Source organism: Camelus bactrianus, chromosome 9 (assembly GCF_048773025.1).
Source record: "Camelus bactrianus isolate YW-2024 breed Bactrian camel chromosome 9, ASM4877302v1, whole genome shotgun sequence".
NCBI classification, from domain to species: domain Eukaryota; kingdom Metazoa; phylum Chordata; class Mammalia; order Artiodactyla; family Camelidae; genus Camelus; species Camelus bactrianus.
The window spans coordinates 42,374,228-42,401,142 of NC_133547.1; the positions used below are offsets into that span (position 1 = coordinate 42,374,228).

Genomic DNA, 26,915 nt, shown 5'->3' on the forward strand with positions numbered 1-26,915 from the left:
AACCAACAACCAAAGTAAGAGCTAAACTATGAAAATTTCAGAAGAAAGCATGGGTAAAAATGGGTAAATCTTAATGACCTTGGATTTGACAATGGATTCTTAGATACAATACCAAAAGAGGAGCAACAACAACAAAAAAGATTAATTGGATTTCCTCAAAATTAAAAGCTTTTGTGCATCAAAGGACATTACAAAAAAAGGGAAAAGACAACCTACAGAATGGGAGAAAATATATGCAAATCACGGTGTGATATCCAGAACATGTGAAGAACTCTTAGAACTCAAAAACAAAAAGACAACCAATTAAAAAATGAACAAAGTTTTGAATAGGTGTGTAAGTGACCAACAAGCATGCTTCAAGATACTCAACATCATTAGTCATTAGAGAAATGCAAATCACAACTACAAGATGCTACTCTACTCCCGTGGCTATAATAACAATTTTTTTAAAGGAAACTAAGTCTTGGCAAGAGTGTGGAGAAATTTGAAAACTTGCACATTACTCGTGGGAGTATAAAATGGTACAGCCACTATGGAACAGTTTGTTGGTTCCTCAAAAAGTTAAACTTAGAATTACCATATGACCCAGCAATTCTACTTCTAAATATATACCCAAAGAATTGAAAACAGGTATTCAAACACATACTTGTATAGGAATGTACATAGCAGCACCATTTACAGTAACCAAAGGTTGGAAACAGCCCGATGTGCATCATTAGATGCATGATCTAACAAATGCAGTATCGCCATACAATGGAATGTTATTTGGCCACAAATAAAAATGGAATACTGGTACATGCTACACATGGATGAGCCTTGAAAAGATTGATTTAAGTGAGAGTAGCCAGATACAAAAGGTCTCAAATTGTAAGTAGCCAGACACAAAAAGGTCAGAAACTGCATGATTCTATTTTGTTAAATTTCCACAATTGGTAAATCCATAGAGGCTGAAAGGAGATTAGTGGTTGCCAGGGGCTGGGGGAGTGACTGCTTAATAGATATGGAGTTTTCTTTTAGGGTAAGGAAAATGGATTTGAAACTTGATATAGATGGTGGCTGTGCAACATTGCGAATGTACTAATTTCATGTGTACTCTAAGATGGTTAACGTCATGTTGTATGAATTTACCTCAGTAAATAAACCAAATAAATAAACATGGAGAAACAGTTTCCTCTTTGTGTTAAGAGGATCATGTCTAATTTTGTAATTGTAAGTTTGCATATCATAAAGAGGGCCATTGTGATAGTCAGAAGCCATCCACCCCCCCAAGATGTCCATGTCCTAATCCTTGGAATCTGTGAATATGTTACATTACATGACAAAGGGGAATTAAAGTTGCAGATGGAATTTGTTAATTTGCTAGTCAGCTGACCCTAAAATAGGGAGATTGTCTGGGCCTGGTGTAATTAACAGTCCTTAAAAACTATATTCAATATCTTATAATAACCTTTAGTGAAAAAGAATATAAAAATGAATATATATATATATATACATGACTGGGACATTATGCTGTACACCAGAAATTGACACATTGTAACTTCAAAAAAAAGAAAAAAAGACAAAAAGAAAAATGACTTCAGTTTAGTTTTCCCCAAAAAACAGTCCTTAAAAGTGGAAGAGGGTAGGCAAACAGGTCAGAGTGATGCAGTGTGAGGACTTGACCTGCTTTTGCTAGCTTTGAAGTCGGAGGAAAGGGGACAGCAGCCGAGGAATGCAGGTGGCCTCTAGAAGTTGGGACAGGCAAGGAAACAGACTTCTCTAGAGCCTCCAGAGGGAACATGGCTCTCATGACACCTTGATTTCAGCCCAAAGAGGCCTGTGTTGTACTTCTGACCTATAAAACTGTAAAATAATGAATTTATTGTCTTAAACCACTGAATTTGTGTTAATTTGTTACAGCAGTGATAGAAAACTAATACAGACAGCAAAAGTGTGTATACTTCAGGCCCCACACGACCTCTGTCTTCCCACTGACAGCAGATATTGTACAGGAAGAGCACGGGCTTTGGAGTTGGAAGGCCAGGTCCTATAACTTACTAGCTGTGTTTATGTGGACAATTCACCGAACTTTTCCAGGCCTCTGTTTCCTCACCAGGCACATTGGAGATAGTACCTACAGCTGAACTTGTCAGGAGAATCTAAAGAGAAAGTGATTGGTAAAACTGGGAATATGCTATGAGAGTGTTTATGTATCGTGCTTTTGCAAGTTGTCAGTATAGAGTGTGTAAGAGAGAAAGATCCCAAGAGCATCTAAGCTGGTTAAATGGAAATACAGAAATAGGGAAGGTGGCAAGAGGAAGCTATTTGAGTGAGCTAGAAAAATGATAAAAAATAAAGCTGGTACAATTCTTACTGTTTTTGCAGATGTCATCCTGGTTTTAAAGCAGCACAAGATAAGAATTTTAGAGTTGGCAGAAACTTTGAAATCATGTAGCCAGCTCCCCACATTTTACAGATGTGGAAGCTGAAACCCAGAGGCTGAAAGAGTTTCCTCAAGCCACTCAGCTAATAAATGGTTTGACCAGATGAATAGACAGCTTTCTGGACTACTGTTGAAACATAATCTTTAAGGCAAAAAGTTTTTCTGGACAGAAATCTTTACTGCAAACCAGCGGGCATACAGTGCCCTCTAGTGGTTTTTTATTTTATTGTACAAATCCCCATTACTTCACATTTCTGTTTTAAAGGTTGAGAACTATTAGAGACAGTGCAAGGTAGGCTGCCTTAGAGAAATACCTTACAGTTATTTGCAAACTCGGAAAAATTTCAACTTGAGAAATTAGAGATTAGGATAAGAAATACTACTATAAAAAAAGCAGGGGGGATTTTGTAAATACAAAATTGGAAATTTATTACTGATGCTGGTTAAATATTGCTCAAATATTTTATCTAGAAAATAAGAAAAATAAGTTTCTGTTGTGTTTTCACTGACAAATTCAGTGAAACCAAAGAGGTTCAGTTTTTTTTTTGTTTTTTTGAGATATAATCCTCATAACATAAAATCCACCGTTTTAAAGTGTACACTTAAGTGGTTTTTAGTATTTTCATCATGCTGTGCAACCATTACCACTATCATTTCCATATCCCTCCCACTCCCCAAACCCCCAAATGATTAGCAGTTAATTCCAATTCCCCCATTTTCCTATCCCCTGGCAACCACTAATGTACTTCCAGTCTCTATGTATTTGTCTTCCGGGTATTTTATATAAGTGGAATCATACAATATGTGAACTTCTGTGTCTGGTTTCTTTTACTTAGCATGATCACCCATATTATAGCACTTAATTCCTTTTTATGGCTGAATAATATTCCATTGTATGGGTATATCACATTGTGTTTATTTGTTCATCAGTTGATGGGCATTTGGGTTTTTTATACTTTTTGGCTATTATGAGTAAAATTGCTATGAACATTTGTGTACAAGTTTTTGTGTGAACATATGCTTTCATTTGTCTTAAGTATATACTTAAGAAGTGCAGTTGCTGGGTCATATGGTAACTATGTTTTAACTTTTTGAGAAACTACCAAGCAGTGTATGTTCCAACTTTTTCCTCAGATTTTCCAACACTTGTTATTTTTTTTAAACTTTTTTTTATTGAGTTATAGTCATTTTACAATGTTGTGTCAGATTCCAGTGTAGAGCACAATTTTTCAGTTATACATGAACATACATACATTCATTGTCACATTCTGTTTTGCTGTGAGCCACCACAAGATCCTGTTTTTATTTCCCTGTGCTACACAGTACAATCTTGTTTATCTATTCTACATTTTGAAATCCTACTCCCTTCCCACCCCCTGTCCCCCTGGCAACCACAAGTTTGTATTCTATGTCTGAGTCTGTTTCTGTTTTGTATGTATGTTTTTTTTTTTTTTCAGATTCTGCATATGAGCAATCTCATGTGGTATTTTTCTTTCTCTTCCTGGCTTACTTCACTTAGAATGACATTCTCCAGGGACATCCATGTTGCTCCAAATGGCGTTATGTTGTCAGTTTTCATGGCTGAATAGTATTCCACTGTATAAATATACCACTTCTTCTTTATCCAATCATCTGTTGATGGACATGTAGGCTATTTCCATGTCTTGGCTATTGTAAATAGTGCTGCTATGAACATTGGGGTGCAGGTGTCTTTTTGGAGTAGGGTTTCTTCTGGATATATGCCCAGGAGCGGGATTCCTGGGTCACAGGGTAAGTCTATTCCTAGTCTTTTGAGGAATCTCCATACTGTTTTCCACAGTGGCTGCACCAAACTGCATTCCTACCAGCAGTGTAGGAGGGTTCCCTTTTCTCCACAGCCTCTCCAGCATTTGTCATTTGTGGAGTTTTGAATGATGGCCATTCTAACTGGTGTGAGGTGATACCTCATTGTAGTTTTGATTTGCATTTCTCTGATAATTAGTGATATTGAGCATTTTGTCATGTGCCTATTGATCATTTATATTTCTTCCTTGGAGAATTGCTTGTTTAGGTCTTCTGCCCATTTTTGGATTGGGTTGTTTGTTTTTTTCTTATTAAGTCATGTGAGCTGCTTATATATTCTGGAGATCAAGCCTTGTTGGTTTCATAGTTTGCAAAAATTTTCTCCCATTCCATAGGTTGTCGTTTTGTTTTACTTATGGTTTCCTTTGCTGTGCAGAAGCTTACAAGTTTCATTAGGTCCCATTTGTTTATTCTTGCTTTTATTTCTATTGCTTGAGTAGACTGCCCTAGGAGAGCATTTTTGAGATGTATGTCAGGTAATGTTTTGCCTATATTTTCTTCTAGGAGGTTTACTGTATCTTGTCTTATATTTAAGTCTTTGATCCATTTTGAGTTGATTTTTGTGTATGGTGTAAGGGAGTGTTCTAGCTTCATTGATTTACATGCTGCTGTCCAATTTTCCCAACACCATTTGCTGAAGAGACTGTCTTTATTCCATTGTATGTTCTTGCCTCCTTTGTCGAAGATTAGTTGACCGAAAGTTTGTGGGTTCATTTCTGAGCTCTCTATTCTGTTCCATTGGTCCATATGTCTGTCTTTGTACCAATACCATGCTGTCTTGATCACTGTAGCTCTGTAGTATTGTCTGAAGTCTGGGAGGGTTATTCCTCCAGCCTCTTTCTTTTTCTTCAGTAATGCTTTGGCAATTCTAGGTCTTTTGTGGTTCCATATAAATTTTATTATGATTTGTTCTAGTTCTGTGAAATATGTTCTGGGTAATTTGATAGGGATTGCATTAAATCTGTAGATTGCCTTGGGCAGTATGACCATTTAAAAAATATTGATTCATCCAATCCAGGAGCATGGGATATCTTTCCATTTTTTAAAGTCTTCTTTAATTTCCTTAATCAGTGTTTTATAATTTTCCATGTATAAGTCTTTCACCTCCTTGGTTAGATTTATTCCTAGGTATTTTATTACTTTGGGTGCTATCCAACACTTGTTATTTTTATTATTTTTGCCATTGTAATGAGTATAAAGTAGTGTCTCATGTGGTTTGTTTTAAAATGTTGAAATAGGTTTTTCCCCTCTTTTTTAATTTTTGTTTTTAGTTGTGGTAAAATAAAACATAAAATTTATCTTTGTAATGATTTTTAAGTAATATAGTTCATTAGTGTTAAGTATATTCACATTGTGGTGCAACCAATTTCCAAAACTCCACCTTGCAAAACTGAAACTATGCCCATTCTCCCCTCCCTTCAACCACCATTCTGTTTTCTGTCTATGAATTTGATGACTCTAGTTACTTGTATTAATGGAATCCTGCAGTATTTGTCTTTTTGTGACTGGCTTATTTCACTTAGCATAATGTCCTTAAAGTTCATCCATGTGGCATGTGTCAGAATTTCCTTTCTTTTTAAGGTTGAATAATATTCCATTGTATATACACCGCATTTTATTTGTCCATGCACTTGTCGATGGACCCTTGGGTTGCCTCTGCCATTTGGCTTTGTGAATAACACTGCTGTGAACATGGACATACAAATATTTCTTCAAGACTCTCTTTTCAGTTATTCTGGTATGTGCCCAGAAATGGGGTTGCTGTATCATATATAAATCTACTTTTAATTTTTTGAGAAAGTGTCATACTGTTTTCCATAGTGGCTGCATCAACAGTGCTGAAGGGTTCCAATTCTTCTACATCTTCACCAACACTTGTCATTTTCTGGGGTTTTTTTGATAATAGCCATTTAATTAGTGTGAGGTGATATCTCATTGTGGTTTTGATTTCCATTTCTCTAATGACTAATGATATTGAGCATCTTTTTATGTGTTTCTTGGCATCTTTTTATGTATTTGTTGGCTTTGAGAAATGTACTACAAATCCTTTGCCCATTTTTGAATTGGATTGTCTTTTTATTTTTGAGTTGGATGAGTTCTCTATATATTCTGGGTACAAATCCTTTTTACCAGATATATTACTTGCAAAACGATTTATTTTTAAACTGTGCTCTATTGAAGTATACTTCACATAGGATCTTTAATGTAGAGCTGAATGAAGTTTACAAATTTATACATCCTTGTAACTTTCATCCAGGGAAAGTTAAAGAACATTTTTGTTGCCCAAGATAATTCCCTTGGTACGCTTTGCAGTTAGTCCCCCAGTCCTCTTTGCCCAATGCAATGACTATTTTTATTTCTGTCAGTATACATTAGTTTTCTATGTTCTTGAAATTTATAAACACATTGTATAATATGCACTACTTGTGTCTGGCTTCTTTCACTCAACATTTTATCTGTGAGTCTCCTCTGTGTTACTGTTGTATGTATTCAGTTGATACTTTTTTATTGCTGAGTTTTAAATTTTGGTGACGTCCCATATCCACTGTTTTGTTTCTGTTTTTACAGTTGGTGCTTTTTGTGTCCTATGTGAAAAATTTTTCCTGACCTCCCATTCCTCTGCCCCCAGGCTACCAAGATATTTACCTGTTTTCTTCTGAAAGATTTAGAATTTCAGCTTTCACATTTAGGCCTATGATATGTCTCAAATTAATTTTTGTATAATACGCAGTGAAGTTGAGGGGTAGTTGGTGTTCAATTTTTTTCTCCCACAGATACCCAGTTGTTCCAGCACTTTTTATTGGAAACCTTTTTCTTCCTTCACTGAATTCCTTTGGTTATTTGGTTAAAATTAATGTATGGTATGCATGTGGAGGTCTATTTTTGGACTCTGGTCTGTCACACTGATCTGTTTGTCCATTCTAATGCCACTACTACCTTGTCTATCATTACTGTAGCTTTTTATTTTAGTAAGTCTTGAAATTAGGTCAAGTTTGCCCTAGAGCTTTGCTACCTTCTTTAGGATTGTTTTAGCTATTCTGAGTCCCATCCATTTCCATATAGATTTTAAAGTAAGTTTTCAATTTCAATAACAAAAAAGCCCTCTGGGGATTTTAATTGGGATTGCATTGACTCTATAGAACAATTGGTGAGAATTGTCATCTTAACAATATTAAGTCTTAATTCATGAATGTGGTATATTTCTTCCTCTGTTTAGGTCTCCTTTAGTCTCTTTCAGCAATGTCTTGTTTTAATATAGAAGTTTTGCACAGTTTTATTAAAATTATTATTTTAAAATAGTTATTTTAAAACAGTATAGTTTTATTTTAATTTTTGAATTGTTCATTGCTAGTAGAAATAAATTTCATTTTGCATGTTGAATTCGCATATTGTAACCTTACCAGATTCACTTGTTATTTCTGGTAATTTATTTGTAGATTTTCTTGGATTTTCTGTGTACACAATCATGTTACCTGCAAAAAAGAAAGTTTTACTTTTTTCTTACAATTTTTTTCCCCTTTCCTTTTACTTGCCTTACTGTACTGGGTAAGACCACCAGTACAGTGGTAAATAGTAGAGATTAGAATGGGCATCTTTGCTTTGTTTCAACTTTAGAGGAAAGTGTTAAATATTTCACCATTATATTTGATGTCTGCTATAAGATTTTATATACAGCCTTATCAGATCAATGAATTTCCTTTCAAATTTCAGTTTGCTGAGAGAGTTTTTTTTATCATGAACAAGTGTTAAATTTTATGAAATGCAATCTGTGTATTTACTGAGATAATTACATGCTTTGTCTCCTTAATTCTGTTAATATGGTAAATTACATTATTTGATTTCTTTTTTGAAAAATCTTTTATTATGGAATATTTCAAACACATACAAAGTAAATAGAATAGTATGATAAACTCCCAGGTTATCCATCACCTAACTTCTTATACCATCTGTACCTTCACCTAATCCCCACACTTAAAATTTCCTTTCAGAGTTTGAGTTTTTATTTTAGATCTTCTCTGTTTGTCACTTTATCTCTAATTCTTTTCACTCCCCATTTTCTCCCTCTTCCGCCTTCCCTTCTTCCTGCTACCTGTCCTTCTCTCCCTCTGCCTCTTCCCTTCCTCTCTCCTCTTCCCCTTCCTGTCTTTCTCTTCTTTTCCTCCTCATCTTCTTCCTCTTCTGGTAAAGTTGACGAATTCCTTATTATTATTTAATAAAGATAAATGAGCTCACATAAAATTCTTTCCTTGCATCCCTTTTCATATACTTCAAATTAGCAAAGTTTTCTGTATGTAATTTAATCCATTAGGATATTACTAGCATTTTGTCAGGCACTGAAATATTACACATTGGTCATGATTATAAATTTTATCACTGTAGTCCAAAATACGTAAGTGTATTAACTGAAACTTACTTAATTGCAGAGCTTTCTTTCCTTTTTAAGACCTGTTAGAGCACTGTGTCATTTTGCTGTTTTGGGTAAATAATCTGAAAATGAACTGCTTATGGCTATGCCTAACAAGTTGTGATATATTGTGGAAAAACAGGAATGACACAGGGCCAAAAAGATAACCTTGAAGTATTTTATATTCTTTTGACTTTGGGCCCATGCAAGTTAGACTAAAATTTTAAGGTTTATATGGTTGTTTTTTGTTGTTATTGTTGTTGCAGGTTTTACTATCTGAAGAGGATAGAATGAAAAAAAGAGATGAGAAATCAGCTTGTTATGAAGCTTCTGCAGGAAAAAAAAATAAGGTAATTTGGATGTTATATGAGAAAATATCTTCAAACCAATGCTTATTTTGGCAAAATTTAAAAATTTTTTTAATGGTAAAATACAGCTGAAAGAAACAGGATGATGAATCTAATTTACACTCCCATCTTGTTTTAAAAGAGAAATATGATTGAGAGCAGAGGAATAGAAGTCATGTAGAGTAGCTAATGAAATGAAATGTGTGAAACGAAATGAAATGAGGCTTAATCTTTTCATTATCTGGGTGCTCTAAAAAGTAGTGATTATTTCATCAAAAGCGAATCATTGTTGATTTGAAGAGGCTGTCACATTGTTTAAGTAAGAAATCAGAAAATCACATTTATTGAGTAACTACATTTTTCATATTAAAGGTATGAGGATGGGTCTGAACATACATATGCTATTCCAACTCTAAAAATTGCTTGGAAAAACTTTTAGAGCAATTAAAATTTGTTTTTCTAGGAGAAGATTGCATTAGCAGAAGATTGCACTACCCTTATCACCAGATTCCTCCAAACACTCATTGGCAGATGTCAGTAACACACACCATTTCAAACAATACTTCCACGGGGATCATCAGTCACCCAAACGTGTACTCCCATGGCTAGTCTCCACATCCAGTAAAAACACATGCATTTGTCTTCTTTCTCATCTACCCCCAATTTAAAACAAATAAGCAAAACACCCCAGAATCTAGGCAGCTACCAGAGAAAAGGTGGAGATGGAGCTGAGGGCAGGAGCTGCTGGAGCACAGCAATCACACGTTTTCTCCTCCAGCCTCTTGCTCCCCTCCCCATCTTAAACAGGCATTAAAGGTATAATTCCATATATAGCTCTTAAAGCAATCAATACAATGAGTTTTGACAATATTCCTCTGCAACCACCATCTGAAAAAAAAAAAGATCTAGACCATGCTGTCACCCCAGGAGGTTTCTTCCTGTCCATTCCAGTCTGTTCCCTCTCTTTCCAAGGAAACACGTTTCTGATTTCTGTCCCCATAGATTTGTTTAGCCTGGTCCTGGACTTCATATATATGAAATAATATTGTAATAAACTGTTCTATGCCTGATTCCTTTTACTCAGCATATTTCTAAGATTTACCCATGTTGTTGATAGCTTCAGTAGCATGTTCCTTTTAATTGCTGAGTAGTATTTCATTATATGAATGCACCACATATTTTTTCAAGACTTCAATTTTTAGTGCAGTTTTAGGTTTACAGGAAAACTGAGAGGAAGGTAAAGAGGTTTTCGGTATCTCCACTGCCCCTACACATGCATAGCCTTCCCCATTATCAACATCACTCACCAGAGTGGTACCTTTTTTTTTTTTACCAAGGATGAGCTTACACTGACACATCATAACCACCCAAAGTTCATAGTTGACCTAAGGATTTATTCCTGGTGTTGTACAGTCTATGGTTTTGGACAACATGTCTCCATCTTTTTAGTATCATACACAATATTTTCACTGCTCTAAAAAATCCTCTGTGTTCTCTTCATCTTCTCCAACTCCCACCCTCCAATCCCTGGCAACCGTTGATCTTTCCAGTGTCTCCGTAGTTTTGCCTTTTCCATGATGTCATATAGTTGGAATCATATAATATGTAGCCTTTTCAGATTGGCTTCTTTCACTTAGTAATATGCATTTAAAATTCTTCCATGTCTTTTCATGGCTTGACAGCTCATTTCTTTTTAGTGCTGAGTAATATTCCACTGTCTGGGTGTACCACAGTTTACATATCCACACAACAACTGTAGGACATTTTGGTTGCTTTCAAGTTTTAGCAGTTAAGAATAAAGCTGCTCTAAACCTTATTCTTAGATGGATATAAGTTTTTAACTCTTTTGGGTAAATATCAAGGAGCACAATTGCCTGATTGTGTGGTATAAGTATGTTTACTTTTGTAAGGAAGCACCAAGCTGTCTTCCAAAATGGCTGTACTATTTTGCATTCCCACCAGCAATGAATAAGAGTTCCTGTTGCTCCACAGTTCTGGGTTTTGGCTGATCTAATAGGTGTGCTGTAGTATCTTATTATTGTTTTAATTTGCGTTTCCCTGATAATATATGATATGGAGCATCTTTTTATATGCTTATTTGCTATTTGTATATCTTCTTTGTGTTAAGGTCTTTGGCTCATTTTTAAATCAGGTTATTTTCTTATTGTTCAATTTTCAGAGTTCTTTGTGTCCTTTGTCAGATGTGTCTTTTGCAAATATTTTCTCCCAGTCTGTGGTTGTCTTCTAATTCTCTTGATATGATTGCTTTTTGCAGGGCCAAGTTTTTAATTTTATTGAAGTAAAGCTTATCAGTTATTTCTTTCACACCACAATTTTTTAAACATATTCTTCTGTTCTTGTACTTTTAATTTATTTCCAGTTTGGGACCTTTATAATAAGCACTGCTGTGAGTATTTGTGTAGATATATGCTTTTAGTTCTCTTTGGTAGATACCTCAAAGTAGAATTATTAGGTCATAGGGTAAAGGTATATTTAAATTTATTAGAAACTACTAAGTTCTCCAAAGTGTTGTACTGTTTTACCAGCAATGTATGACAGGTCAAGTTGTTCCATATTCTCGCTATCATTTGACATTGTTAGAGTTTTTTTACTGTGGCCATTCTGATGCATAGGAAATGGTCCCTAATTGTGGTTTTAATTTACATTTTCTTGATGACTGATGATGTTTAGTACCTTTTCATGTGCCTATTTGACATCATATACATTCTTTTTTAATTGAAATATAGTTGATGTACAATATTATATTAGTTTCAGGTGTACCACATAGTGATCCAATATTTTTGTAGATTATACTCCATTTAAGGTTATTATAAAATATTGGCTATATTCCTTGTGCTATACAATATATCCTTGTAGCTTATTTATTTTGTACATAGTAGTTTGTACTTCTTGATTCCCTACCCCTCTTCCTCCCCTACCCACTTCCCTCTCCCGAGTGGTAACCACTAGTTTGACCTCTGTATATGTGATTCTGTTTCTCTTTTCTTATATTTATTCATTTGTTTTATTTTTCAGATTTCACATATAACTGATAACATACAGTATTTGTCTTTGTCTTTCTGGCTTATTTCACTTAATAAGTTACCCCCTATATCATCCATGTTGTTGCAAATGGCAAGATTTCATTTCTTTATGGCTGAGTAATATTCCATTGTGTATACATACCACATCTTCTTGTTCATTCATCTGTTGATGGACACTTGCGTTGTTTCCATTTCTTGGCTATTGTAAGTACTGCTGCAGTGAACATCAGTGTGCATATATCTTTCAAAGGAAATTGCAAATGTCAATAAACCTCTCTCTCAGTAGTTCAGCATACATGTCACTAACTAGAGCTCAATATTTGTTGATAGTATTTTTCTTTTCAGGAAAACTTAAATGAATATATTTTATACATATGATTTGTAATATTAACTTATTAAGGTCAGTGACTTTACCAGGGTAAACTTTTGATCATTATAAATAGATAATTTTGAAATTGGAATATTGCATAGTAATTTATTTCTCCGTTTTATTTTGCTTGCACAGTATTAAAATGATTGATGATTGATCAAAAGAAGTAGTCACAAACAGTAGCAGGTTTAAAAAATAACTCAGGTTGTTATTTAGGTCACTCTTCAAAGACTTTAATTCTAAAGCTGGAAGAAAGTATGTTAGACATTTTTCATTTTAAATTGGAATCAAAATAGTATCTAATAAGAGTTCAGATTTTTTTTTTCATATTTGTAATAGTTGAGCATAACTTCCCCAACTAACAATAAATACTAAAAGTGTCTGTAAGTGTTTGCTGGTTATTGTACAACCGATCATTGCAATGTGAAGAAAATTTCTCCCAAAGAGATGAGCATTATACATTGATTGAGTGTACTGTATTATCTACTCATCTGTACAATTTTACGATCTGGATTTTTAGAAAGGAGCTACCATCTACCTAGTCAACCACACATACATTAAAAAGAAGTTTATATTATGTGCACAGCAGTGGCAGAAGCAGCTCTATTCAGAGAGCTGAGTTTCTGCCAAGGAAGGAATTAGGAAAATGCACTCCTACCCCCACCCTGGAATGCCACACTCAGGAATCAGAGGAGGCCCCTGGCAGCCAGGCCCAGCAGGCTTGACACATTAGTCTTTCTGATCTCTCCCTGGGAACACCCTGCTCTGTGCTATCTGCTGTGGTGGCAGGAAGCAGTTCTGTTTCTTTGCACATTATGGAGGGCACCACCACCCTGAGGATTGTCAGAAGCTGGGGGGGCCAGTGCTTGTTTTGCTTCAGGGCACTAGGCTAGTTGGAACTCCTTGGAGAATCCAGCTGGAAAAAGTCACAAAACCCATGCAAGGCATCCTAAATAACCACACTTAAATTAAGGTGAGGATTGCCCCTGGGAGAGGCTCAGGGCCTTCAGTCCAGCAGTAATCGGTACTTCAGTCACTTTTACAAGGAGGGAAAGAAAGTTTCTGGAATACTCAAAAACTGCCCCAGTGACCTGATTCCACTGGAATGGGCCCAGGCAGCCCTGAGGAGGTCGGGCTGCAGTTGTGGTGGGGTATTCTTGGAGTGAGGAGACACTTAACTTGGAACATATGGGTCACATGGCCTTGAACAAGTCGTCTAACCTCAATTTCCTCATCAGGAAATGGGTTGCTGTGGTAAGCACTTCATAAAATAATCTGTGCAGAAGCATCTAACACTAATTCTCAGCATAAGTTACTTAATCTGAATACAGCCTCCTAAACAAAATGGGTAGTGCTTGACATACCAACATGCTCTGAGTGAGGAAAGGAAGAGAGAAAAAGGAAGTTTTTAAGTGAACTATTACCAAATAAATTGGAGGTGTTCATGCAATTGTAGCTACCTCACCTTTTAGAATTGAAAGGAACCTGAAACGTTACCTAAGATAATGCTGAGGTAAACACTGGTAACTTCTGCTTCCTTAGGGCTGGTGATAGATCCTGTGTACTTCTGAGGAGGCCAGATCACAAGTCGGCCTTAAACATATATAATGGATAGCTTTTATTCTTGCCTGACTAGTTTTTCATTTTTAATTAAAAAAAATTTTTTTTGGGGTGGAGATCATTAGGTCTTTACTTATTATTAGTTTGTCTTTTGTTTTTTGGATGGAGGTAGTGGGGATTGAACCCAGGACCTAGTAGTGCTTGCTAAGCATGCGCTCTACCACTTGAGCTATACCCCCCAATTCTTGCCTGACTGGTTATCCATTCCTCCTTTTATGCTTATAGCACCCAGTCTTCCTCTGTCATGCTCAGTCCGTTGGTCCTGGGAGAGACGAGTCCACCCCAGTTCCAGAAGTGGACTTGCAAACCAGGCCTGGCCAATCAGAGCATTACATTTATGGCAGATCCATTAATTGGCCAACCTAATGCTCATTCTCAAACCCCTTCTTCCCAGTCTAACTCAACTGGGGAGTCTAGACGAGCAAATACTTGGCTCCCCAGCCTCCCTTGAGGGTAGGGGTAGCCTTGTGACCCAGTTATGATCAGTGAGCCAAGAGCAGAAGTCTGCTGGGCACTTTTGGGAAAGATTGCCTTCCCCAAAGAGTGACATTTGCTGCCCATAGTGTCTTTTTTCCTGCCTAGTACCAGAATATGATTTTTTGGAACTGCAGCAGCCATCTTGCAATCATGAAGAAAAGGCCAAAGAACTATCAAAAATGTCAATCCACTGAATCATCAGCAGTGACGCTATCCCGCATACCTTTCTACGCAAGGGGCACGAACTACACTTTGCTTTATCGAGTTCTCTGTTGTTTGCACTCAAAGGCATCTCTGACTGATAAAATATCTCCTTGACTGCATTGGCTGATTTAAGGATGACCATGTGACTTGAGTTAGACCAATTAGAGCCAATGAGACTCAATTTTAGGGCTTTCGCTGCCTCTAGATCTGAAAGTAAAAAAGATGGAAGCCTAGGATGGGTGGCAGCCAACTTGCCCCAGCATGGGATCAGCCAGTATGAGAATGAAGCCAGTACAGAGGAAAGCACGGATGAGATAGGGAGAGAAAGTGAGTTATGATGACATCCTTTGAGTCCTTGATCCAGATTTGCCTGAAATGAGGGTGCCGCTGGGCTTTTTTAGTACGTGAGCTAATAAATTCCTCTTTGGCTCGAGCTTGTCTGAGATATGAGCGTCCTGTCGGGTGTCACAACCTGACCAATACTTGGCAGCATATTTTCTCCTGCCTCCACTGCCTCAAGTGACATTTAAGTACCTAACAGCAGCGCTTAATATCCATCCCTTTCTAGGGAGTCCCCTCCTCCCCGGCGTCTCCGTTGATATTTTTGTGGTTCATCCCTCCTTGCCATCTACAAGGACATGCCACTGCTCTGGGTGAGAAGAGAGGAAAGATCCCAGACATTTGAGGGGAGACTTCCCAGCACAAGGAAGTACATGATTCCTCTCTGATTGAAATTCATGACGAGGCTGTCCAGAGAGGTAGGGAAGGGGAGACTAGAGGAAGTTGCTGGGAGGAAGGATAATTTGGTTTATTAAAATTAAATTTTTTCCAACTTTTCCCCCACCTTACCAAAGTTGTACAGTAAACATAAAAAAGAAAAATAGAGATCACTATGTTTCTCAAGCAATTTTTCTTTTCTTTTCCTAGTCTTCTTTATTTCTTTATATCTTCTGGCAAGCATTGTCTTTGATAATCAGAATAAAATGATGATTGAATCAATTTGATGACAACAAACCAAGCTTTCAAGGCCAAGGGATAGCAAGAGTCTGGCCCGTTGCCAGGAGACAGGATGTCAGTCCTCACTCCAGCACCTACAGCTGTGTGATCCCTTGGATTCTCCATTTCCTCACCTACAGAGATAATAGTACCTAAGTACCTTACTACCTACACACCTACCTCATTATGAGAATTAAATGAGATAGTATTAATATTTCCAGTACTAAACAAATACTTGTTTCTTGTGCTTCCTGCTAGAATGTTGGAATAGGGAGTTCAGACATGAGTGACTGAGGGTGAGGGGTGCCAGCAGGAAAGGTTGGGGGGAGAGCCTGGCCAGTTACCTTCCAGTCACGCCTCATTATCAAAGTGCCTGTCACATCCCCACCTCCACCAGTTCCATCTCTCCTTCTGCTTACTGACGTTTTACTGTTACTCCTTTGTCTTTTCCAGCTTCACCTGTTTCCCCTGCTGGTTCTGCTGTCTACAGCTCTGTGTCTCTCTTCTCTTCTCTCTCTTCCTCTCTAGAGACTAATTATCATTCACAGACATGTTCTTTAGGGTTATGTCATCAAGATTTAAAAATCTGAATGGCAAGTAAGTTTCCTGGTCTGAAGTTTCTCCTTTGAAGTCTTTTCAAGGAGCCACCAGGAACTGATGGAGGCATGACAATGGGGCCTGAGGCCTGTTGCTGCTATGAGGGAAGGGGCAGCATGCCCCACAATTCCCAGACAACCCTTGAAGAATCCCCTCTGAGGTTTCCTCCCAAGCCTGTCTGGAGATGCTACAAGAAGGATGGAGAATGTGGGCTTCTTCACCTACAGAAAGATCATGGCCACACAGATGCTCAGAGCTCCACTGATGGAGCCGCACTCCGCCCGCTCACCCTCCAGCACCGTGCACTTACCCTGTCCCTCACACGTGTCATAGATTCTGCTCCGCATACTCACAGATAGGTCTGCTCACACTCAGCCCACAAACCAGAGACACATGACAACAATAAGTATTTATTACGTGCCTGTTGCATACGAAGAGTTCATATGCCTTTTTCTCTAACCGTTACTCAAATTTTACAAAGTTATTAACCTGTCTCTCCTTTCTATTGTATGGGTCAGGACCCAGGTTCAGGATGTTAAGTAACTGGCTTAAAGTCAAACAGTTAGTAAGTGTCACAGCCAGGTTGTAACCCAAGTCTGTCAAGCCGCTGTCTCTCCCCTTGTGCCATCTGCCATCTGGTGTATGGCTGTCTGAAGCTGGTGCCCAGTGGGCCCATTTTTTTATTTCCTGGCCAGCTACTGTAAGGGAAAAACTCCAAACTGGTTTGATCGTAAAAGAAAAAGCCACTTCCCTCTGTCAAGCAATTTGATTTTCTGCAGAGGAAACTTAGTACTTAAATGAGTTTGATCACTGTTCCTCCCTCTTCCGTATCTCTTTACTATTTGCTGGAATTAAGTGATTTTTTGATTGAAAAGTAAGCTTTAACCAGTCACTTCATTAGTCACTGGAAACCACTGCAGCCAAATGGCAAGGAGAACATCCAAGGAGAAATGCAGAGCTGGGCCATTTCCTTCAGCCCCTTGTCCAGCCCTTGTAGGAAGCAGCTCCTACAGCAGGCACAGAGCAGGGGCCTCAAAGGAGGTGCAGCTTCCACCAGCCAGCAGCAGTTACGTCTGTCTAAGTAAAGGTGGTTTCACACAGCTCCAGGCCCGGGGAAAGTCGTTCCAGAGGTGAAGGAGCAGGCACGATTATTTGGCTTCTTTTCTAATGAAGTTAAAGTTTATTATTGGAGGACTGAGAAAAAGGGGAAATACACCCAGTATGTTAACTCCTGGCCTTCCATGCTGCTTTCTCAAGTCCCAAGTTGGAAGAAATGGAATGGCATCTACCAAAGAGGCCTGGCTGAGAAGATCTCTGCACCTCCAAATGCACTCATCACCTACAGACCCGTGTGCCTGCTCATGCGTGCGCACGCGCACACACACACAGACTCCAGAAACACAGAGATTTGCATATCCTCCTCTCAACATATTAGTGATTCAACTAGCTTTTGTAGGATTGGATTCTGTCAAGAGGACACACAATGGAGTGGAGACAAAGGAATTAATTTTGTTGTTGAATAAAAAAGTAAGTGAACAAATAAACCTGTGTTCATTCAATGTCTATCTGTTAAGCACCTACTATGAGCTGGATTCTATATATAAGCAAACAAAGCACAGTCCCATTCCCTAGTATGTTTATTCAGGGAGATAAACAACTAAATGGGTAATTTCAATACCCTGTGAATAGTACTATGTTTGAATTTACTCTCTTCACTCTTTCACGCCCATATTCCGCCCAAACTGCCTTTGCTAAGTTCACATTGCCAAATTCGATGGTCGCTTCTTGGCCTTTTTACTTCACCTGTTGGCAGCGTGTCACAAAGTTCTCTGGAGTCCAGGTGGTAAGGCAGTCAGGAGTGTGGGCTCTTGAGCAAACGCAAGTTCAAAATCCCAGCTCCACCACCACTAAAACTGTGTAACCTTGAGAAAGACCTTCAAACTCTGTGCCTCGAGTTTGTCATTGTAACCTGGGGATAATGATAATGTCATCTAATTCGTAGTGCTGTGAAGATTAAAATGTATTAAGGACAGTAGTCTTAGCAGCAGCAGTAGTGGTAGAAATAGTGGTAGTACTTGGTGGTGGTGGTGGCGGTGGTGGTGGTGGTACTTTCTTGACTTGGCTTCCAGGATCTCACACTCACTCGTCTTTTTTCTTACTTCACTAGCTGCTTCTCCTAATACCTTCTGCTGTTTTCCTTCTCATTCCTCTGATCCCTAAAACTGCCCCAGATCCCTGCCGTTGTACCTCTTCTTTAACTGCATCGCTTTCTTGGTGAGCTCACAGTCTTAGGATTTTAAATACCATCAGTGGTGAATGCTGTGCTGCACCACCCAGATACCCCTTCAAGGAAGGACTTTTGCCCCAGCTACTAAGGGTACCATCAGTGGACAACCTTCAGCTGTCAGCCCTTTCAGGTGTTGCTTCAGCTACACAGAGCCACCTTGCCCAAGGCCATGTCTGTCTGGGGATGGTCAATGTTCAGTAACTGGTTGGGGCAAGAGTATAAAGGGCTTGCTGTTTAACCTCACACAGGACACTCTGACAGGCCATTTCAGCTCCAGAGCTCCCCATGGAATCAGCCGAGGCTCTCAGGCCTGTGTTGTGGCTCAGCTCCCTCTGCCCAGTCCTGCTTCCTCCTGCCCTCCAGAGGTGTTGAACCAGGGATGTTCTCTGTCAAATATCTTGATAACTGAAGTCTGCTTCCCAAAGACCTCAAATTTTGATGCTATTTTTATGTTGATGACTCAAATTTTGTATCAACAGTCCAAGCCTCTCCTCTGAACTCCAAATGAGACAGTCTGCTGCCTCCTTGGAAATTTAACAGATACTTCAAATTTGACATATCTAAAACCGGGCTCTTACTCTCCCATTTCCAAAACCTTTCCTTCTTTTCTCAGTAAATGACAGTTTTTTTCAGTTGTTCAGGCCAAAAACCTGGAGCAATACTTGATTCTTCTCTTTATTTCATAATCTGATTTCTGTGATCAGCAAATCCTATCTATCCTACCATCAAAATATATTGAAAATCTGACCACTTATCATTTTCACTGCTAATAGCCTAGCCTCTATCACCATTATCTCTCCCTTGGGTTATTTTATTACCCTTTGAATTGGTCTCCCTGTTTTTCTTGTCCTCTTCTACATTCTATTTTATTTTATATTTTTGTGTATGTCAAACTACAGATTACTTTTTATTGAAGTATAGTTGACTTACAATATTGTGTTAGTTTTAGGTATACAGCATAATTTAGAATTTTTGCAGATTATATTCCATTATAGATTATTTCAAGATAATGGGTATAATTCCCTGTGCTATACAGTAAATCCTTGTTGCTTATCTATTTTATATATAGTGTGTTTGTTAATCCTATACCCCTAATTTGTCCCTCCCCACTTCCCTCTCCCCTTTGGTAACCACAAGTTTGTTTTTCATGTCTGTGAATCTGTTTCTGTTTTGCATATACTTTCATTTGTATTATTTTTTAGATTCCATATATAAGTGATATCATATAGTATTTGGCTTTCTCTGTCTGAATTATTTCACTAAGCATAATATTCTGAGTCCATCCACATTGCTGCAAATGGCAGTATTTCATTCTTTTTTATGGACAAGTGATATTCCATTGTGTGTGTGTGTGTGTAGCACATATTCTTAATCCAGTCACCTATTGTCGAGCACTTGCGTTGCTTCCATGTCTTGGCTACTGTAAATAGTGCTGCTATGAACATTGGGGTACATGTAACTTTTTGAATTAGTGTTTTCATATTTTTCTGGGTATATATTTATATTAGGAAGTGGAATTGCTGGATCATTTAGTAGTCCTATTTTTAGTTTTTGGAGGAACCTCCATACTGTTTACATCTATGCTGGTACAGTGGCTGTACCAATTTACATTCCCACTGATAGTGTGCAAAGGGCTCCCTTTCCACCACATCCTCTCCAACATTTGTTATTTGTAGACTTTTTGATGATAACCATTCTGACAGGTGTGAGGTGATAGATACCTCATTGTAATTTTGATTTGCATTTCTCTAATAATTGGCAATGCTGAGCATCTTTTCACATGCCTCTTAGTCTTCTGTATGTCTTCTTTGGAAAAAAATGTCTATTCAAGTCTTCTGCCCATTTTTAAATTGGATCCTTTGGGGTTTTTTGATAATGAATTGTGTGAGCTGTTCATTTATTCTGGATATTAGCCCCTTGCTAGTTGCATCATTTGAAAATATTTTCTCCGATTCTAAAGGTTGTCTTTTCATTTCGTTGATGGTTTCCTTTGCTGTGCAAAAGCTTTTAAGTTTAGGTAGGTCTGATTTGTTTATTTTTGCTTTTATTTCTTTTGCCTTGGGAGACTAATCCAAGAAAGTATTGCTGTGATTTATGTCAAAGAGTGTTATGCCTATGGTCTCTTCTAGGAGTTTTATGGTTTCATGTCTTATATTTAGGTCTTTAAAACATTTTGAGTTTATTTTTGTGTATGGTGTGAGGGAATGTTCTACTTTCACTGTTTTACATTTGGCTGTCTGGTTTTCCTGGCACCACTTGTTGAAGAGAATGTCTTTTCTCCATTGTATATTCCTGCCTCCTTTGTTGTAGTTAATTCACCATAGGTATGTGGGTTTATTTCTGGACTTTCTGTTCTGTTCCATTGATCTATGTGTCTTTTTTTGTGCCAGTAGCATACTGTTTTCTTACATTGTATTTTAGATCAAGAAGCCAGAGTAATAGTGCTACATGTAAATCATACCATGTCACTCCTCTGCTCAGCACCCTCCAATATAAGAAGATGAATAAAGCTGGTAAATCGCTCTCCAAATTGATCAGAAAGAAATAGATAAGACATAATTTATCAATATCAGCAATGAGAGAAGACATCACCACAGATCCTATAGCTATGAAAAGGGTAATGAGAGTATTACTAACAATTTTTTGTCAACGCATTTGACAACTTAGATACAACAGATAAATCTCTTGAATGACAAAAGTATCAAAGCTCACTCAGAAAAGAAATAAAAAGGTAACCTTAGTAGCCCTATAAATTCAACTTATAATTAAAATCCTTCCCACAAAGGAAACTTCAAGCCCAGATGGTTTCAGTGGTGAATTCTATTGCACATTTAGTGAAAAATAATACCAGTTACACACAAACTTTTAGAAGATTGAACCCTAGGATATACTTCACAGTTCATTCTATGAAACAGGAAATATCCTGATACCAAAACCAGACAAAGGCATTATAAGAAGAAATAATTACAGACTAATATTCCTCATTATATCAATATAATAATTCTTAACAAAAGTTTAGCAAATCCAATAATATAGAAGGATCGTACATCATGAGCAAGTGGGGTTTATCCTGGAGTACAATGTTGGTTTAATGTTTGAAAATCAATTAATGTAATTAATTGTATTAACAGATTAGAGATTAAAAAGTACCATTACAGTAGGAACAGAAGATATGAATCCAGAATCTGTTACTGATAAAAATGGTCGGCAAGATAAGAATGGAAAGGAACTTCCTGGTAAAAGGCATCTATGGAAAGAAAACTCCCAGCTAACATCATACTTTGGATTGAATGGTTATGCCTAAGATCAGGAGCAAGGCAAGGATGTCCACTCTCAGCACTTTGGTTTAGAATATTAATGGAGGTTCTCATCAATGCAATAAGGCAAGAAAATAGTGTAAGACCATCAAGATTGGAAAGAAAGGAGTAAAGCAGATTATCTTATTCACAGACAACATGGTCAACTCCACCGAAAATCCTTTGGAACCTTAAAAATAAAGTCTATTAAAACTAAAAATTAAGGTTAGCAAGTTTGTGGGACACAAGACCAATATACAAAAATCAATTCTATTTCATATAGAATTAGCATTGGGCATTGGAAGTAGAAATTTTGAAAAGCAGTACTATTTTCAGTAGCACCAAAACACATTTAAAACTTTGGAATAAATCTGACAAAAGATTTGTAAGACCTGTGCACTGAAAACTATAAAACATTACTGAGAGAAATCAAAGAAGTTCTAAATAAAATAGAGAGATATACGGTGTCCATTGATTAGAAAATTCAGAATGGTTAATAATGCAGTTCTCCCCAAATTTATCAATGGAGTCAATGCAATCCTAGTCAAAATCCTCTTCAAACTTTTTTTTTTTCACAGAAATTGATAGGCTGATTCTAAAATTCCTACTAAGTTAAAAAAAAAAAGCCTAACATTAGAATAGACAATAACTTGAAGAATATGAACAAAGTTGTAGGACTTAACTACCCGATTCAAAATTTATAAAGCTACAATAATTGGGATAGTGTGGTATTGATGTAAAGATAGCTAAACCAATTGATGGAACAGAAAAGAGAGTCTAGAAATATATGTATACAATAAATTTTTAACAAGGGTGCAAAGGCATTTCTGTGAAAGGACAGTCATTCAATAAATGGTTCTGAAATAATTGGATATCCGTATGTAAATAAATAAAATTCTTCTAGTACCTCATTATCATACACAGAAATCAACTCAAAATGGACCATAGAGTTAAATGTGAAAACCTGAAACCTAAAGCTTCTTATTCCACCCCTAGGTATTGACCCAAGAGAAATCAAAGCGTACGTCCATGTGCAGGCATACACACAGATGTTCATAGCAACTTTATTTGTAATATCCACTAACTGGAAATAGCACTGAGTTCTTCAGAGAAACAGAACTAATAGTATATAGGTAGATGTCAGTTTAAGTTTATTATAGGAATTGGTTCACATGGTTATGGACCCCAAGAAGTCCCACGATCTGCTATTGGCAAGATTTTGTATCATGTTAGGTAGAATTATGACCCTGTTATGGTCTTAAGTGAGGACAGCTGGAGAACCAGTGAAGCCAGAAGCTGGTAGTGTAGTTCAGTCTGAGCCCAAAGGCCTGAGAATGGGGAGGGATGGGGGTAAGAGTCCAGTTTGAGTCCAAAAGCCCAAGAATCAGGAGCTCTGATGTCCAAGGGCAGGGAAAGCTGGGTGTCTCAGCTCAAGCCAGAGCAAGTGAATTCACCCCTTTACCTTTTCGTTCTCTTAAGGCCCTCAATGGATTGGATTGTGCCCACTCACGTGAGTGAAGGGTGATCTTTACTTACTCTACTGATTCAAATGCTAATCTCTTCAAGAGACACCCTCACAAACACACTTAGAAATAATGTTTTACCAGCTACCTGGGCATCCCTTAGCCCAGTCAAGCTGACATAGAAAATTAACCATTACAAACACAAATTTCCATCAACACTTGAATGTATAAACAAATTGTAATGTAGTGACACAATAGAATGCTACTCAGCAATAAAAAGGAATGAACTACAGATATAAACAACAACATACATGAGTCTCAATTATGCTGAATGAAAGAAGATAGGCAGAAACACATATGTTCTGTATGATTTCACTTACATGAATTCTGGAGAATATGACTAATCTACAGTGACAGAAGGTAGATCAGTAGTTGCCTAAGGGAAGAGAAGAAGGTTGATGGCAAGCAGCAGACAAGATTGCAGAAGGGCAGAAGCGAATGTTTGGGTGTGATGGACAAGTTCACGATCTTGAATGTGGTGATGGTGCCACTGGAGTGTATGTATATCAAAACATTGTGTAGTTTAAGTATGTGCAGCTTATTGTCCCTCATATCTCAATAAAGTTGTTCAAAAATTAAAACCACCACTGGCCAGTGTTTATAAAGGCCTATATGGATTAGAAGATTGATCATAATGGCTTACAGAGCTATGCATATTCTGGCTCCCCATTATCTCTCTGAATTCATGTCCTGCCACTCTCTGTACTCTAGGCACTTTTTTTTTTTTTTTTACTGTCTTTGGAATACTCCTTGAGTGCTTCTACTCAGGGCTTTACACCAGGATTCCCTCTACCTAGAGTACTCTTCTCCCTGATATTTACATACCTAGCTCATTCACCTCCTGTGATGGTCAGTTTTGTGTCAACTTGGCTAGGATACAGTCCTGAGCTGTTCAATCAAGCATTAACTAGAAGTTTCTCTGGTTGAAGTCTGACTGATACACCTCCTTAGGTTCTCACTCAAGTGTGACCTTCTCTAGTGAGGGATTCCTTGGCAATCCCACTTAAAATTGCAACCTCTGACCATTTAAATCTCCTTTGCTGATTTATTTTTCTCCAGTGAACTTATCACTGTCCAAGATACTATATATTTATCTTATTATGTGCCTTTGCTTCACTAGAATTTTAGCTCCCTGAGGATAGGGGAATTTTTTTCTCTTTTGTCCACTGTTGTACTGCAGTGTCTACAACAATGCCTAATATACAGTAAGAATGAATATTTTAGTGAGAGAAATTAGGAATACAGAGAAGTATACATAGGAATCTGACTCAATTCTGACTCAAAAGCATAGAGACCAATTGCTTACTACAGCCTCCTCTAATAATAGGTTTATAATAACTTTTTTGACGTTGATTTTTAAAATTGGGTGCTATTCAAATACTAGTATATTGCAGAATGCTCCTTCTTGTCCTCTCCTTCACCCTGGCCTGGGCTCTCTCTCACTGGGGGGCTGTCTTAGTCCTTTCAAGCTGCTAGAACATAATACCATAGGCTGGATAGCTTATAAACAACAGAATCTTATTTCTTACAATTCTAGAGGTTGGAAGTCCAAGATGAGGTTGCCAACATGGTCAGGTGAGGGCTCTTTTCCAGACTGTAAATGTCTCGTTGTGTCCTCACATGGCTAGGCATCTCTTGGGAGCCTCTTTTATAAGGCACTAATCCCCATTATGCGGCCTCCTTCTATAACTTAAGTACCTCCCAAAGGTGCCCCCTACTAAGACCATTACCTTTGGAGTTAGGATTTCAACATATGAATTTGTGGAGTTCGCAAACATTCAGACCATAGCACAGCCTGTTCTCATTGACTATCAACTAATTCTCTTTTAAATGAGTCAGCTAGGCTCTCTCTATTTGCCCAGCCAGCCTTCAAGATGGTGCCACAGAAAGGCAAGAAACCTAAGAAATCAACCTGGAGTTTAATTTGGATCTTGCTCATCCAGTAGAAGTTTAGGAATTTTTGATTCTGGAAATTTTGAACAACTTCTATGAGAGAAGTTTAAAGTAAATGGAAAAACTTGAAATTTTGGGAATGTTCTTCACATTGAATATTTTAAGAATAAAGTTACCGTTATTTTTGTGAAACAGTTTTCTAAAATGTATTTGAAACATTCTACCAAGAAATACCTTAAGAAGAACAATCTTTGTGCCTTGCTTTATGTGGTTGCATCTGACAAGGAGACTTGTGAACTTCTTACTTCCCGATTAGTCAAGGTGAAGATGGATCTGAGTCTGAGGACTAGGTAAAGCTGCCCCTTATAGGGATTTGCTTACTCATAAAATAAATGAGACACAAGAAAAGGAAATATCTAGAAATGGAATTTTAGTTTATTAGTGAATTGAAAAAAACACTGAACTCTATTTTAAAGAAAGATGAGTCAGCCAGGTAGGCATAACTGGGCTGATTTACCTGGGCTTCCCCACTCCCCTTATTGTGGTGAATAAAGTAGTTTTACTGTTGCATTTAGTAATATTTTGAAAAGTCACCAAGGGCTTTGCAAACTATACTGGAAATCTCAGACCCCATGCAAAAGCCTTCTCTGTGGAGAATAACAAGGTGGCACCTACCGTAACAGTGTTGGAGGAGGTCTGGTAAAACATAAAATTTAAATAAAACCCAAAGCCTTATAACATAGTACCCCAATTTTTCATATTTTGATCAAAAATCACTCATACCAAGAACCTGGAAAATCTTTGAATATGAATGAGAAAAGGCAATAATCAGATACCCACATCTAGATGACATAAATGTTAGAATGATCTGACAAAGGTTTTTAAAGCATCCACCATAATAATGTTTCAGTGGATCATTGTAAACATATTTGAAGCCAGTGAAAACAGAGAGAGTTGCAGTAATTAAATGGAAGATAAGGGAGAGGCAAATGGAAATTTTAGAACTTAAAAATATAATAGTCAAATAAAAAATTCAGTAGATGGGCTCAGTAGCAGAATTGAGAGGACAGAGGAAAGAATCCATGAACTTGAAAATAGAACAAAAGAAATTACCTAGTCTGAACAACAGAGATAAAATAAAGCAAAAAACAAACAAACAAACAAAAAAACCCCATAAAATCAAGAACTTGTGGAGCTTTACGAAAGATTTAATTGGTTGTGTCACCAAAGTCTTAGAAGGAGCAAGAAAGAAGGCAGAGATTAAAAAGTATTCAAAATCATGCTGAAAATTTTTCTAAATATCCTGAAAAATTTTCCAAAAGACCTAAGCTTACAGATTCAAGAAAGTGAGGAATTCCAAATAGAATTCCAAAATGGAATTCCAAATTCCAAACCCGCAGAATCTGTGCCAGGATATATCAAAGTCTAATGTCTGAAAACTGAAAATAAAGAAAAAATCTTGAAAGCAGCAAAAGAGAAAAGATGTATTACTTATAGGGGATAAACAATTTGAATGACAGCAGGTTTTCTCATCAAAAATCCACGGAGGCCAGAAGAAGGTGGCACATTTTTCAACTTCTAAAAGAAAAGAA

At 37.4% G+C, this 26,915-nt stretch overlaps 1 long non-coding RNA gene and 1 pseudogene across 1 annotated transcript in view; both read left to right on the top strand.

Moving 5' to 3' along the window:
- The window catches only part of LOC141578627 (uncharacterized), an 83,459-nt gene that overhangs the window by 3,255 nt on the left and 53,289 nt on the right, over nucleotides 1-26,915 (top strand). The window contains exon 2 of the long non-coding RNA XR_012509176.1: nucleotides 8,936-9,019. This is a non-coding gene — a long non-coding RNA (uncharacterized LOC141578627). The remainder of the gene's footprint in view (nucleotides 1-8,935; nucleotides 9,020-26,915) is intronic.
- Nucleotides 25,284-25,673, top strand: LOC105063706 (ribosomal protein eL22-like 1 pseudogene; annotated as a pseudogene).